Here is a 16,413-nt window from a genome sequence, read left to right as displayed (position 1 = left end):
TTCTGCATTAAGATAATATTCATTTATCTCCACAGAATATGTTCAATTAGTGCTGCTGAAGTTCGCTTTCGAATCGTCTCCTCCAGGCATTCCACAGCCCTCTAGTGCCATTTTGGATCACGGGACATGGCTGGGCGCGGGACAGGTCGTCTGCGAGCTTGGACGGACCACGTGACCACCTCCTCCCCTCCCCCACACTCCCGTCCCCTTCCCCAGCAAGGCGTCCGATCTAACCGCGCCCCAGGCAGTCGGCTCGCTCCGACCCTCACTGGTCGAGCCACGGCCCGGTGCCGCCTGAGTTTGTGCCGGGTGCAAAACTGGAGCAGTAACTAGCGCTGGAACTAGTAATCAGCACGACCATCGTCAGATGGCAGGAGTGAATGGAATAAGCGGTTCCAGGTTTCAGAAGGAATGGGGCAGGAAAAAGCGCTGAAAACAATGTTTTGCTGATACAGCCATAAAAAGTTCACTGAATTAGGAGAGCAGCACATCAGTTTAAAGCCCGTTAGATGGTGGTTTTAATAAGCACACAATCATTTCCCAATTCGCCTCCAACGGTGTCACAGGCCAAGAATACGCTGAAATACTAGTGTGTACAGAAGCAACTGCGGGTCCCTGTACCTACAGGAAAATTCGCCGCACGACTAGTCAAACTCCTGCATTCGGAGGAGAGTCGAGCAGAGCACTCGCCGACTCTGTGACAGGGTAGGGGTCACTCTGTATGTATGTAGGGGAGAGTGGGGTAAGATGCCCAGGGTGGGAAAGACGCCCCACCCCCTCTAGCGGCAAAACAAAGAATCGAACCTGGAAATTAATGTTCTTAGCGTGAAGTGGAAGACTGCCTTGGTAACTGCACAAAAATTTGCGAAGCTCAGTTGAGCAACGGCTGGCTGGTGATTGCATGTTTTTTATTTGCTTCTTTCGAAAAATATTTTGGTGTCAAAACATTGTAAATATCAAAGAAGGTAAATAATTTGTATGTCTCTTGCTATGGTCGTGATACATTAACATGCGTGTACTGTGTCCCAAACAGTTTGTTTCAGGGTGTAGTTTTATGGCTAACAAATTGTACTGATTTAATGTTACTTCGGTACCTTGGGGTAAGATGCCCCCTGTCCTGATGGGGAAAGACGCCCCCCTAAATCCGTAGGCTGTCCTTCAAACAGCCCGTCAAATCATTTATTACATACTTGTGATGTAGAAAAAAAGCCGATCTGGGACTATTGAGAGTCCAGTACGGTCGGGTGCTCCCCATGCCGGTCTCTCGGCCCACATAGCGACTTTTTGGGCGGCATCTGACTCTGAGAGCCCTCACGACGGCCTCTGTGGGCCCCATTATTGGCTCCAGGGCCCCTCACGACATCCTTTGAGGGCTCCCACGTTGGCCCCACGGGCCGCGCTGGCATCGGAGGTCCCCACGATGGGCTCGAGGGCCCTCAAGCATCATGGAGACCTGTAAGAGCCCCACAGCGGTCTCCGAACGCCACCACGGAGGCTTGTTTGGCCGCGCTGAACTATGATGGCCCTGACGATGACCTCTGAAGCCCCTTACGACTACTTTTGAGGGCCCTTACGATGACGTTTAGTGTCTATTGCAGGCTCGAAGGGACTACTGATTCGTTCAGGCGATTCACGTGCCCATTTATGTCACTTATAGTGCAGGGGGCATCTTCCCCAACGCCAGGGGGCGTCTTTCCCACCCTGTGGGGTAAGATGCCCCCTTTCACTTCTTCAGGAAAATGCTTAATAGCATAAAAGCTATCATATTTCAGGCACGAAAGTGTGTTATTTTTTGGAGAAAAATGATGTCGGCTTCCGTTGAAACTCCAAGTTTTTGCTTTCCGATCGTCATTTTCGAATAATATATGAGATTGTAAAACCCTGGGCATCTTACCCCACTCTCCCCTACTCCGCGCGGCTGAGCTACTCGTATATCAGTTGGGGAAACTACGAGGCGAATGTCAAAAAATGGATTGGTCAATAAATGGACTTTTGATGACCATATATGGGCATAAATGCAGCCCCCGCTACTAAGGGTGAAAAACGGTATAACAAGCCGGTACTTGCGGTATCGCGTCCACTTATTGGAGAGAAAAGGCTTCCATTTTTCACTAGGAATTAGTGTGATTTGATTACATTCGGCGAATTGACTCGAAAATGGCGATAGGAAAACGGCTTTTCTGCAGGTTCTGGGCGTCACAATCAGCTTGCCATTCAATAAATGGATTGGTTTTATGAAAGAAAATTGTTAAAAGATTTAATTTAATTACAATAAACAAAAATATTTAATTCTAGAATAATAACTTAACTACAATTAGAAAAACCATAAACAAAATAATAAAAATAGTGGCATTTTTAAACCACGGTACTGCTTACATTTCTTGGCGCGTCTGTTTCAATCCGCCATATTTGCCAATCACGGTTTGACCTTGCGTTGTAACTCTGCGATTTAGAGCCGCCAGTTAATTATGCACCGGGTGAGTGTAGGTCTTGTGTGGTTAAAAAACATTATTATGCCTTATTTTTTCATTTGAATGCTGAAATTCATTGAAAAGATGAAGTTGTCTGATTTTATGACCATATATGGTCATCGCCCCGCTCACTCCAGCCGCTGATTGGCTAATCCAATTTTTGTTTGGCTCCTCGTAGTTTCCCCAACTGATATGGCGTCACACTCCGCTAAAGCTGACCTGTGGCGGCGGCTGTCGTTTTCTCATTGTCTGATTGACGGAGCGAGTTTAATGGAATCGCGGGACCGACAGAACACTGATCAGCGAGAAAGCAGCACAATCCGTCTGCCTCTCTCTCTCTCTCTCTCTCTCTCTCTCTCCTCTCTCTCTCTCTCTCTCTCCTCTCTCTCTCTCTCTCTCTCTCTCCTCTCTCTCTCTCTCTCCTCTCTCTCTCTCTCTCTCTCTCTCTCTCTCTCTCTCTCTCTCTCTCTCTCTCTCTCTCTCTCTCTTGAAACTTGAGAAGTGGCTCGATTACAAATAATAAACAGTCGCCATGCGGTAATTGTTGCTATTCAGCGGCGTTTGGAGCCGAATGATTTACTGAAGGCCGACATGAGGGGCTTTCAGTGTCTAATTTCCACTTTGGCGACGACGTAACACCAGGCTAAACGGGGTGATTTATAAACCGCAAGATATTACCCAATTAATCTGTTGTCATTGATATCGTGCATTTTCATTCAGTGTAGGCATTACAGAATATTTTAGGAGAGAGAGAAAAAGACAGAGAGAGAGAGAGAGAGAGAGAGAGAGAGAGAGAGAGAGAGAGAGAGAGAGAGAGAGAGAGAGAGAGAGAGAGAGAGAGAGAGAGAGAGAGAGAGGAGAGAGAGAGAGAGAGAGAGAGAGAGAGAGAGAGAGAGAGAGAGAGAGAGAGAGAGAGGGAAGGGAGAGACCTGAGACTTGGGAGTGCTATAGTCTGTTCAACCACCACTCACCAGCCAAACGACGTTAGACCATTAGCAGATGGAGAAAGGATGGAGAGAGAGAGCGGCAGCCGTAGAAATCGATGGTCGAGTATTCCATTCCGGCAGGCGTAATGTTAAAACCTGGATCTCAGGTAGAATGGCCCTGATGACCCCCTTTCTACAGCCCCATTCCTCCCCCCCCCCCTAGCGCCACCGAACAGAATAGGCGAAAGCTCTGCGACTTGTACCGCTCGCAGAGGGTCAGACTGTCACTCAGACAGACTGCATTCAGCAATGGACTGATAAAAAATAACATGTAACTGAAGCTAAAGCAAGCAATAACGCACGTAATTACCAAAATTAGAACCTGAGAAGAATAGCCGACCCAATGTCTCACAGTTTCCGTGGACCGGGGACCCTGCACGCCCGTTGCTTTTTCTGTCAGTTAGGGACGGAGCCGCAGCCCCGGCACCTCACAGACGCAGAACACTCACTACACTGACACGGTCATAGATACTAACTCACTATTGCGCCGTGGCCGGTCACGGGTCACCGGTCAGGCAGCTGGACGGCCGTTCCGCGCGCTGATTGGTCAGAGCCTCATCCTACCATCATCTCATTGGACGACCATGCGACCACGTGACAGGTGACCCTCGTGAGCGCACTTAAGGTTAACTACACTATGCGGGATCCTACGTCCGTGATCTGCATTTTGTCTGGTTTTGCGGGAAATCGGTACGCAGGCCAAGTTCAGCTGATAGGAAATGCACAGGGTCGGCTACACTGGGGTCACATGGATTCAGTCAAGAAAATCCCGGACGTTCAGTACAGGAAATGCCGGATGGTCAGGACGGTCAGGAATCAGGATGTTCCGTACCGATATAAAGTTCAAAGCTACGAACTTTTTTTGCAGAATCTGCGAGATTGCGTGATATGAGACAGTTGTGGGCGCACTTGGTGGCGCACCGTATGAATCCAAGTGACGTAATCAATAATTGTTTCTTTAATTTTCATCTGTTTTTGATGTTTTATTAACAAAATAAATCATTTATCGATAAAATAGTATAGAAGATAGCAAAGTTAAGCGTTTGTTGCGAAACCATTCAGAGGCGGATCCAGCTCAGAGTTGGGGGGGGGGGGGGCAAACCATAACAATTTATCGATTCTTTCCATGCCTCGTCCATAGGCGTAATGTTAAAATTATGCCGTTTGGGAGGAGCAAATGACCATTTTGACCCCCCCCCCCCCCCTGGATCCGCCACTGAAACCATTTATTAATTGTTATTATTACGGCAGCGTACAATAATTCACAGCAATTCTGGAAAATCGCAGAAACCGATGTCAAGGGAGTCTCGCAATCACGGATCTGCAGATCACGCACGGAATTTCCTGGACGGTCACGCATAGTGTAGCTCAGCCTTAAGGCCAGCGGCATTGTCCGCAATGGCCGTAACGGTTTCGTCGGCAGCAGCCGTGAACGTATACGCATAGGTGTAGCAACGTATCTCTTTCGTGAAGGATACCTTTCACCAAAGTTTCAGATTGGTGAAGGATCCTTCACCAATCTTGGACAATGCAAGGGAGGGTCTTCACCTACCTATGCTTAGAACTACTGGATTCGACGGTTGATCAAATGTCTGTTTTTTTAACCCGCGCCCGGCTGGGGGTCCTGGATTTCCACGCCCTGCTGGGGGGGGGGGGTGTTTGAACACCCCCCCCCCCATTCTAACTCGGCCTCCTGGGCCACGTAGCGATACGCAGAAGGCGGCGTTCGAAAGAGCGCCAAAAATAATGACGAAATCACTTCGGTCACTTTTTTGGTCAGGTCAAAGGTCAGGTCACCAGAGGTCATTGAAGGCAAAATTTCGCCGATTTCCAGGTCGAATGTCGACAATTTCCAAGAAGCCAACGCATAGCTCGGGAACCAATAGAGCTACAGCGCCACGGAAAAGCGCATTCGATAGCCCTATTAACGCCCTTTCTGAATAATTCTCTCAGATTTGACCTAACGTCAACGGTTTTGCCTGCAGGGGGCAAAAACTGCAAAAATAGCCGATTTTTTTCGGAAACAGTTTTTCTGCAATAACTTTTGACTCAAGCCTTGTACGAGCTTATTTTCACCGGCATCGAGTTCCTCTCGTCAAGACGCATCGAATGAACTATAACTTGACCTTGAAAGGTCAACTTGAAAAATTTGACCTCAGGTCAAGGTCATGACCTGACCGGACATTGTCATGTTGCATATTAGTGGATCTGTATCGTCGAGCTGAACATATATAAGGCGTTTTCATCGCTCTAGCATGCCTCTTTCAAAAGTTAGTCGCAAAAAAACTGTTAGATACCATTCGTGACCTGAGATGACCTTAGGGGCATAGACAGGGGTCACGGGTGCCGTTTTCATGTTCAGTGTGTCAAAGTTACTTGTAATTTAGTGTTTGAGAGTGTTTAGAATGACTTTCGTCCGAAAAAGACGGTTTTGAATTTTCTCCCATTGACTTATAATACCTAGAGAGCTCGCAAAATTGACCCGACCTTAGGTCACCGATATGAAAATTCCGAATTTTGTACATACTGTTGCACTTATCAATTGCTGAAAGCTTCAAAGCGATCCGTCACTTGGTGTAGCTATGGCATACATTGAAACATTTTATGATGTGTTTATGAGGTGAGGTCACTTGTAGCGACCTGGTGACCTGACCTTGAAGGACCCTGGTCTGAAATTTTCACAAAATGTATAAAATTGATAGATGATAAGGTGCCGCCGTTTTTCAGATATCCGCGAAAAACTGCAGGGGGGAGGATGTTCAAAAACCTCCCCCCCCCCAGCAGGGCGCGGGTTAACACACTTTGACCATTTGCCCCAGTAGTCAAAATTCCTTAGCCGAGGCCCTGATTTACATCTTTCTGTCATGGCAAGATGCACAATTCAGTTTTAGGCAGGCATTGAAAATTTGACGTTAATGGGATGATAAGGGCGTAAGATATCTGCGAAAAACAAGGGGTTGGCGAAATTCGCCCCCCCCCCCCCCCCGCTTGCACTGTGCGTGTTGGTTGGCACGGTCCTGTCCCTTTTCATAAGGTTCAGGTGGCATCCTTCACCAATATTTTTGGCGCTCCTACACCCATGCGTATACGCATCCATCACGATTCTGCAATGCATGTCGTTACTCAAATGGAACAAGGTATAGTCTTGGGGCGTGATGTGTGCAACACACATCACTATCGTAAACATTGCCAACACGCCGCGTCACGAAATATTCTTTCATGTGAGGCGCATGGATGCTGCATGAATTTGGATCAGGCGAGAGAAAATGACGAGGTCTCAATTGGTATGCATTACTGACTGGCAGTTGACACCAGTAACAAGGCTTAGATTAGATACTGCGCAGCGCTTTATTGCATTCAGACAAGTGCGCGTCACCGCCAGAGGTTTTGGGTTTTGGGGGTTGGGCAAAATCAATTTTGGTGTAAAGTTTTAGGGGAGAATGGGGTAAGATGCCCAGAGTTTTACAATATCACATATTATTCGAAAATGACGATCGGAAAGCAAAAACTTGGAGTTTCAACGGAAGCCGACATCATTTTTTTCCAAAAAATGACACACTTTCGAGCCTGAAATATGATAGCTTTTATGCTATTAAGCATCTTCATGAAGAAGTGAAAGGGGGCATCTTACCCCACAGGGTGGGAAAGACGCCCCCTGGCGTTGGGGAAGATGCCCCCTGCACTATAAGTGACACAAATGGGCACATGAATCGCCTGAACGAATCAGTAGTCCCTTCGCAGGGGCGCGGGAACTACTTTCCGACTGGGGGGGCACACCATAATAGAGATTAACCTAGGGTACCCCCAAATCTAGTTTTCTCACCGGTTTTAGGCCACTTATTTTTCACCCCTCGGCTTTTTCAACAAAAAAGAAAACATTTGCAAAAAAAGTGTGGTATTTCGTCTCAAAGCTGTGGGGGCACCGCCCCCACGGCCCCAGAGTTGGGGGGGCAAGCTGCCCCCACTGCCCCCCCGGCTCCCGCGCCTATGCTTCGAGCCTGCAATAGACACTAAACGTCATCGTAAGGGCCCTTAAAAGACGTCGTAAGGGGCTTCAGAGGTCATCGTTAGGGCCATCATAGTTCAGCGCGGCCAAACAAGCCTCCGTGGTGGCGTTCGGAGACCGCTGTGGGGCCCTTATAGGTCTTCATGATGCTTGAGGGCCCTCGAACCCATCGTGGGGACCTCAGATGCCAGCGCGGCCCATGGAGCCAACGTGGGAGCCCTCAAATGATGTCGTGAGGGGCCTTGGACCCAATAATGGGTCCCACAGAGGCCGTCGTGAGGGCTCTCAGAGTCAGATGCCGCCCAAAAAGTCGCTGTGTGGGCCGAGAGACCGGCATGGGGAGCACCCGACCGTACTGGACTCTCAATAGTCCCAGATCGGCTTTTGTCTCTCATCACAAGTATGTAATAAATGATTTGACGGGTTCCTTGAAGGCCAGCCTACGGATTTAGGGGGCGTCTTTCCCCATCAGGGCAGGGGGCATGTTACCCCAAGGTACCGAATTTACATTAAATCAGTACAATTTGTTAGCCATAAAACCAGTATAGCGCCTTTTGGGGCGACTAACGGAGCGAGCGAGGGGGTGAGTCTTGCACGTGCGAAATTTTGAGGGGTACCTCCAACTGACTTGTGCACGGCACCCTACTGACCGGTTTCTAGCGATGTGCCAAATTTGAGCACAATCGGCCCAGCCGTTCTCGAGATCTGGGAGCGGCACCCTGCACGTGCGCACGTGCAAAATGGGTCCCAACTGACTTGTGCACGGCACCCTACTAACTGGTCCCTAACCGTGTACCAAATTTGAGCGCCATCGGTCCAGTCGTTCTCGAGATCTGGAAACGACCCCTGCACGTGCGCACGTGCAGCAGCACCCCAACTCTGGCACATGGATATGCATTGCCCAGTGGGTGCCTACCTATAGGTATGCTAACTTTCAGCGCAATCGGCCAAGTAGTTGCCGAGATATTGCAACAATTACAAAACTGACACCTCTTCGTTTTGCACGTGGCACGTGCATACGGGGTCACCCACATGCATCGGGAATAGTCCAATACTTGGTAGAAGGAATGAAGCTACCCTACAAAAATTACCGCGTGTAAATCGGTCAAGTGGTTGCTGAGATATAAGCCTCGCAAAAGCGTCCGCACGGCCGGCCGGCCGCTCATACTCAGAAATTTCCGTTATTCTACGTAAGACTCCGCTCGCTTCGCTCGCTCCGTAATAAAAAACAACAATATATTCAAATACACAATTAAAAAACAGAGCTTTCGGTAACAAATACCTTACATATTTGTAAGGTATACAAATACCTTACATATTTGATCATACACACAGTGATCAAGGTATTTGTTACCGAAAGCTCTGTTTTTTAATTGTGTATTTGAATATATTGTCGTTTTTTATATATATTTCCGTTAATCTAAGGAAAGACTACGCTCGCTTCGCTCGCTCCGTAACTACACCCTGAAACAAACTGTTTGGGACACAGTACACGCATATTAATGTATCCGCGACCATAGCAAGGGACATAAAAAATATTTACCTTCTTTGATATTTACAATGTTTTAACACCAAAATATTTTTTGAAAGAAGCAAATAAAAAACATGCAATCACCAGCCAGCCGTTGCCCAACTGAGCTTCGCAAATTTTTGTGCAGTTAACAAGGCAGTCTTCCACTTAACGGTAAGAACATTATTTTCCAGGTTCGATTCTTTGTTTCGCCGCTAGAGGGAGTGGTGCGTCTTTCCCACCCTGGGAATCTTATCCCACTCTCCCCTACCTTTCCACAGCCAGTACGCACTCAATTTATTACGAGCGAGCGAGCGCAGCGAGCGAAGTGACTAGTGAGTCTTTTCAATATAACGGAAAAATCTCAGTATGAGCGGCCCGGCCCGGCCCGGCCCGGCCTGTAACGCTTTTGAGAGGCTTATATCTCAGCAACCGCTGGACCGATTGGCATGCGGTCTTTTTTGCTGGGTAGCCCCATCCCTTCTACCCCGTAATTGACTACTTTTGATACACCTCAGTGAACGTCGTGGCACGTGCCACGTGAAAAGTCAAGGGTGTTCAAGCTGTTTTGCAAAAGTAGTGATTTTGAGAGGCTCATATCTCAGCAGCCGCTTGGGCGATTGACTTGCGGTAATTTTTGTAGGGTAGCAGCATCCCTTCTACCCAAAATAGGATACTTTCGATGCATGTGGGTCACCCCCAGTGCACGTGCAAAATACAACAATAAGAGGTGCCAAATTTGTTCCCATTTCAGTAACTCGGTAATTACTGGGGCGATTTCGCTGAAACTTGGCATACAGGTAGGCACCCACCAGGCAATGCATTCCCAAGTGTTGCGGTTAGGGTGCTACTGCACGTGCGCACGTGCAGGGGGCGTTTCCAGATCTCGAGAACGGCTGGGCCGATTGCGCTCAAATTTGGTACACGGTTGGGACCAGTTAGTAGGGTGCCGTGCAAAGTCATTTTGGACCCCGTTTGCACTTGCGCACGTGCAGAATGCCGCTTCCAGATCTCAGGAACGGCTGGGCCGATGGCGTTCAAATTTGGCACACCGCCAGCGACCAGTAAGAACAACTTTGCGCAAGCCCGTTGGAAGTACCCTCTCGCCCTTCCGCACGTGCAGGGCTCACTATCTCGCTCGCTCGTTCTTCGCCCAAAAGGCGTTTTACTGGTTTCACTCGTTTTATATATCATTCGACGCACCAAGGTGCGAGGAATGCGATCGTGATAATTTTTTTCTAGCTATGACATGTTTTTTTAACGACTTCGGTAGAACCAGAAACTGACCTTTCGTAGGTATTAGCAGGACAACGGTTGTTAATGTGGAGTGCACAGAAAGTGCGGTAGCCGACCCCTCTGACAAGCCCCCTTGCAGACGTGCATGATCCTCACCCAGAAAAAAGTTGAAAACGCTCTTATAATCGGAGTTCTTACGTGAAATGCAAAGGGATTATTTATGACAGCCACCAATTTTAGTGTATAAAGTAGGCATTCGGCGGAGAGGAAAAGTTGGAAGTGCGAATCGGAGGTTGTTCATCTTAAAAGGTGCAAGGTGCTTTTGCTCGGAACATAGCGAGCATAAATATGCGAAGAATCCTTGACCTTTTCCACAAACAAATAAAATCAAAACCAAACGTTATATTAAATACGCTGAGCTGAGGTTGGACGAAGCTGTCAGAGGCGGTTGACACCTACTACGAATACCCGGCAGGACCCATACTGGTTGACCTGACCTGACCTGACCTGACCCGACCTGGCCTAAATGCATTAAGAATCAGCTGTGATCAAAACTAACATGATATTCGTGATCAGCACCCCCAAAAACCCCGGGAAAGATCCTGAACGGGCCCGAAGTTCCCGCGTCACGCTTTGAATGAAAGTTTTGTGTCAGCATACACAACTAGTGAAGATCGGCTGAGAAACTGAATAAAGAACCAACTATAGGAACATGGATTGAATCAAAACGTTTAAATCTTGGGTCTGGAGTAGGAGTCTTAAAGATTTTGACCACTCCGACTCAGATTCTGGTAAGAACTGCAAGCTCCGAGCGGATCCGACTTCATAGGCATTCTTAGGAAAGAACCCCTTATTTTTGCTGGATCCCCAAATATCATCGGATCTGTATCGATCTCAGGGGGTGCCTGGTCGGAGGCTGAAGGGGGGGGGAGGGGCAATCTGCCCCACTTGCCCCTCCCCGTGGGGACGCTAATTGCATAGATCCGTTCCGAGTGATAGATCTGTGACTTCAGTCAGAGGATGTTGAAGCCAATTGAAAGCTGGGATCTATGAATTACGACCCTAATGGATATTGCTTGGAGAATGAATTCCGAATCGATAACAGATCTGTCCGAATCGATCCCCTATCAACGGACAACTTATGAAACCATAATCCCAGGTGGTTCCATGTAAATAACTGGTACCTACTGCCGTAAAACTGTGTGAATTGTGAGACATAATGGGATAAGAGCCCTAAAAAGGAATATTTGCGAGTTGCAACGAATTGCTTCCAGACAAAAATGTAAGAAATGTGTGACAAAAAAAAATGCTTAGGTTTATGATGCAATGGATCTCTGGATAAAATGAAGGGGTTGGATGCATGATTCAATTGGATCTGAGCTCGAAATCCGTGGGATCAGATCAGACCCAAGATCAATTTTCTCAGATCCATGAACATTGCATAAGCACATGTCTAATTTAATTGTAGGTATCTGAAGATTTTTGGTGAATGTCACTCTGAGGAGACACAGTTTTCCCACATTTAACTATTTTTGAACAGGGTTTAATCGTTAACTGGCTGGCTTTAGAAGTGCGTTAGGTAAGTAACTGGTAGGGGCTGCGGCTGCTCTCATCGTCAACTGATTCAGCCATTTATTTCTGAAATTCTAAGTGTTCCGGCCATCACTGGTAGGCATCATTAGCCTTTAGGTATTTATTACATTCTAGCTCGGCTGATGATGCTTCGAAAAACTGGGCAAATATACATTTCGTTGCATCTTTTCTATTGAATTGCGCTGAAAGGACAACCACTCTATAATTTCAAAGCATACTTATTATGATAAGGGTAGTCGTCCAATCAACCATTAATCACAAGAACTAGAGCTAATACAAACATAATAAACATGACGTTTTAAAGGAAAAAATAAAAATCATAGGAACGGCAATGATTAACACAACCGGGGACCTTGAAATGTCACTATTCCAGCTCATGTGAGGCCCATGTCAATGTAGAAAACTCACCTGAGTTAACCAAACGTTTGGACCGTGAGGCTAAAATCCCGTGACCAATTCCGATCCGTGCTTGGTCTAAGTTTTCACAGTATTACAGTTTTCACCTCCGTCCCTCACAGTATCACAGTTGTCACCTACTATCCATTCCTCAACCTGTCGCAGTTTCCGCCTCCGGTCCCCACAATCACAGCTTTCACCTGCGGTCCTGACAGTTTCTACAGGTCCTCACAGATTTCACCGCCGGTCCTCACAGATTATTTAGGTCCTCACAGATTCTACCTCCGGTCCTCACAGATTCTACCTCCGGTCCTCACAGATTCTACCTCCGGTCCTCACAGATTCTACCTCCGGTCCTCACAGATTCTACCTCCGGTCCTCACAGGTTCCACCGACGGTCCTCACAGATTCTACCTCCGGTGCTCACGATTTTCACCGCCGGTCCTCACAGCATCACAAGTTCCGGCTTTTGCCCTCACAGCGTCACGGTTTCCAACTCCTGTTTCCACAGTGTCACGATTTCCTCCTATCACATTTCCACCTGCGGCCACCAGCTGTCGACAGACACCCTCATCCGGTCCGTCCGTCTGACGTCCTCGCGTCTCGTACACACCCTCCGCCGGCGCCGTCGGCCGTCAGACTGGGCTCCAGCGCCGTCAGACAGCGGCTCCGGCGCCACCGCCCGCCGCCCGCCCGCCTCGGCCCGGCCCGGCCCGGCGCGGCGCCGAGCGATACCCGCACACACTATACATTACAGGCATCGTGTCACCGCGCCGTCCTGCGCGCATGGATCGGCCGGTGACACTTTCAGAGACCAGCAATAGCCGTTTTCACAACGGCCGTCTGGTACACATTTGGTGCAGATTAGGTGCAGATTAGGTGCAGATTTGGTCAAATTAGGTTCAGTGTGTTTCTTGAAAGTTATCAGTTTGGGCTGCACAGTTGATAATATGCCTCATTTTTTTAACTATCAGACATTATTTTCTATTAAAACACTGAAATAAATTCATAATACGAAGATATTCATTGTAAAAGAGATTTGGTGCAGATCTAGCCAAATTGGGTGCATTCGCCAGAAAGCCCCTTGTGAAAACGGCTATTGACACCTTTAGATGAGCTTAAGGACCATGGACCATGCATTATATCTGTACTAGTAGATAGATACCATTAAAATAAGTTTAAGTATATATTGGTCCATCGGACAGCATGACTACATTTTCAGAAAGTCGTAAGTCCTAAAGCCTCGCCTTTGGGTGTCTCGCCGCCCTGAACTGTGTCCTACGGGGTAACGGCAAACTTGTTTACGGTATTTAGCGTTCAGTATTTAGTCCTTCACTATTGCCATTCGATAACTTGCCTATTGATGAGCTGTTAGTTACATTGGAATTATGTTAGGCACGGGATGTTTAACGATTTTTTAACCCTCGCCGGCACAGGGGGGGGGGGGGGTTGATGCAACCCCCCTAAGGTTTTTCGCGAATAACTCGCGTAAAAAGCGGCCGATCGCGACGAAACTTTCAGTAACCTCGTATTGATCAATTTTACACCTACCCTAAAAATTTCATGAGCCTGACCCAAATGACCTTTGACCTGTGACCTCTTTTCCGAGACCATGTTTGGCCGGAATCGCGATTCGGCGTATGTCGGCTCGCATTAGCCGCGCGTTTGCAAGCTTTTCGTGGTTTCAAACGTTCAAACATGTGATTTGATGTTGCTCTCATACATTAGGGTGTGTGTCAAGGTCACCTGAAGGTCAGGTCAGGTCATTGACCTTTGGTGACCTCGGGTGACCTCGGTTCACTTATTCGAGTTTTACATGTTTCTAGGCTAGTTTTTGGAGCTGAATTCGAATTTAGCAACCATTTGAATATTAACGAAGTAGTTTTGGTGGCTTCGTAACATGTTACGAAGCTGTCAGAGGCGGTTGACACGTATTACGAATACCCGTCACAACCCCTACCGGTTGACCTGACCTGACCTGACCCGACCTGGTCTAAATGCTTCAAGACATCATCTCTGATCAAAACTAACATGATATTCGTGATCAGCACCCCGGAAACCCACATACCAGCCACACTTTACGACTTTCCGACAGGTCCCAATTTTCCCGGTTTTCGGGCCATTGACCTGACCTGGAAGGTCACCCGATGACCTAGGACCTTAAAATTGGGTATCATCGGCTTCCTTTCGTGACGGGCAACACGCTCGTTTTTTTCCGCGAAGCTCTAGCTCAATCAGGGGCCAAACGCGAGGAGGGTCGTACCAACCCCCCCCCCCCCCCCCTTGTGCCGTCGAAGGACGCAAAATGGCCTGTGCCGGCGAGGGTTAATGGAGCCATTTGAATATAGTCGTGGGTCAATATTCCGCGATTCCATTTTTACGGTTTCAACTCTTAGCGTGATTAATGATTCGATATTTTACAACCTCGAAAAGTTGCGTGCGACGATTTGTAATTCGATAAGAGCTACACGTTCCGATCTTTCTCTGAAAGCTATCACTTAGAATACACTGCTATCCGTTGCATTACTTTCTGTAAAAAGTCGTTTTAAAAGGCTGGCCCCACGAAGTACAGCCCATGCCCTAAACCGCTTAACCTGCTTGAGAGTGTTTGTAACCACTGCACCGGTGGCGTAGCGTGACGGCCGGGAAAATTGGACGGAAAATTGGACGACCCTCACTGCAGGCGGTAACGTACGAGCAAGGACAAAATGGGGGTTTGCGGCCTTGATGGTGACGTGAATCTTGTTTTGCGGCGGCATAACACCCATGCGCTTTTCCATGGCCGGCCTGCACGGCCTCACAAGCATTTCACTACCAACTGTTTGCATCCAACATATAACAGCGTACCGATTGCACCATAAAACTAAATATGAGGTTGCAAGATGTAAAATTAGCAAGCTACAAAACAAGGTATACCTAGGCATTTCGTTAGTCATCAGACCCTCTTCAGCTGCCGGGCTGCGCTGCCGTAGCTGCACCTAATCTTACACCAAGTGACGGCCACTAACCGTTCTGCAGGCATAAACGGAACAAACTAACACCACACAGGTGCCCAGAGCGAGTTCCGAGCTGCCTCGGCGAAGTTCCTCTGATACCTGCCCGCCTTGAGACAGACCGCCCCGACCTGCGACAGCCCCTGCAAAGAAAAGGGCCGCCCCGCCCCGAGACGGGCACTGCCCAGAGCCCTGAGACGGGCACCACCCCGAGATGGCCACCACCCCGAGACGGGCACTACCCCCGCCCTGAGATGAGCCACCCCGCCCAGAGACGGGCACCGCCCCTGCTCAGAAAACGGCCGCCCCCGCCCCAGGACGGGCACCGCCCCGCCCCGCCCTGAGAGACGGACGGCCCCCGCCGCCCCGAGACGGGCACCACCCCGAGACGGGCACCACCCCGAGACGGGCACCGCCCCGCCCTGAGAGACGGACGGCCCCCGCCCCGAGACGGGCACCACCGCCACCCTGAGACGGGCACCGACCCGCCTTGAGACGGGCACCACCGCCGCCCTGAGACGGGCATCACCCCGAGACGGGCACCACACCCGTCCTGAGACGGGCATCACCCCGCCCTGAGAGGCGGACGGCCACCGCCCTGAGACGGGCCGCTCTCACGAAGCGTTCCGCTCGTTTGGTGAGCTGCTATACCGTGCGGTATACCGCGGTAGCCAGCTCCCCACAGTCCAGCTCTGGCCTCTGTTTACCCGGGGCTCACAGCCCCCCGCTGCACGTGTGTACCTATGTATGAACCAGGTGTGTGCAATGAGTACACATAACATATACCTACAGCAGGGCGGGTGCCATCTTAGATATAGACTCAGTGACCGCCACGATCGGTGGCCTGCGAGCTCAGCTGCTAACCACACGGGTTTCGTCAGCTGAGGAAAACTGGCACGGGTAAACAGGCATGGCTGCAAATCTATTTACCAACGGCGGCACCAACATTCAGCCAAGCACTCGGTACATTTTACCTTATCTCGTTGAGCTTTCCCTTACAATCCTATGAGTTTAATCTCAGTGGCATCTTCACTGTTCTTAACATAACTTTACAGATAAGCTTTAAGAGGTTGCTTATACGCTGATAATGACAGTGAATAATACCTACACATGAGCTCAGAGGGCTGGCAACCAGTAATAACCATAAATCATTGTATGTATTTAATATCCCGCACCAATGACACTGACTGATTCTTAGATCGAAATTAAATTTCGAAACGTT

General features: G+C 48.8%; 1 protein-coding gene across 4 annotated transcripts in view; it reads right to left on the bottom strand.

The window, feature by feature from the left end:
* LOC122384591 overlaps positions 1 to 12,842 on the bottom strand; it is a 42,591-nt gene extending 29,749 nt beyond the window's left edge. The window contains exon 1 of one of the 4 annotated variants that reach the window (XM_043372155.1): positions 12,211 to 12,842. The gene's annotated coding sequence lies outside the window, so the exon portion shown is untranslated. Of the gene's footprint in view, positions 1 to 3,442; positions 3,949 to 12,210 lie in introns of those variants that run through there. The other 3 variants (XM_043372154.1, XM_043372152.1, XM_043372153.1) reach the window with 3 other exon arrangements.
* Positions 12,843 to 16,413: the final 3,571 nt, after the last annotated feature.

Source organism: Amphibalanus amphitrite, unplaced genomic scaffold, assembly GCF_019059575.1.
Source record: "Amphibalanus amphitrite isolate SeventyFive unplaced genomic scaffold, NRLGWU_Aamphi_draft 000193F_arrow, whole genome shotgun sequence".
In the NCBI taxonomy this organism is placed as follows: Eukaryota; Metazoa; Arthropoda; class Thecostraca; order Balanomorpha; family Balanidae; genus Amphibalanus; species Amphibalanus amphitrite.
Note: the sequence above shows the minus strand (reverse complement) of the source record. Positions and strands in the feature narration are given on the sequence as shown.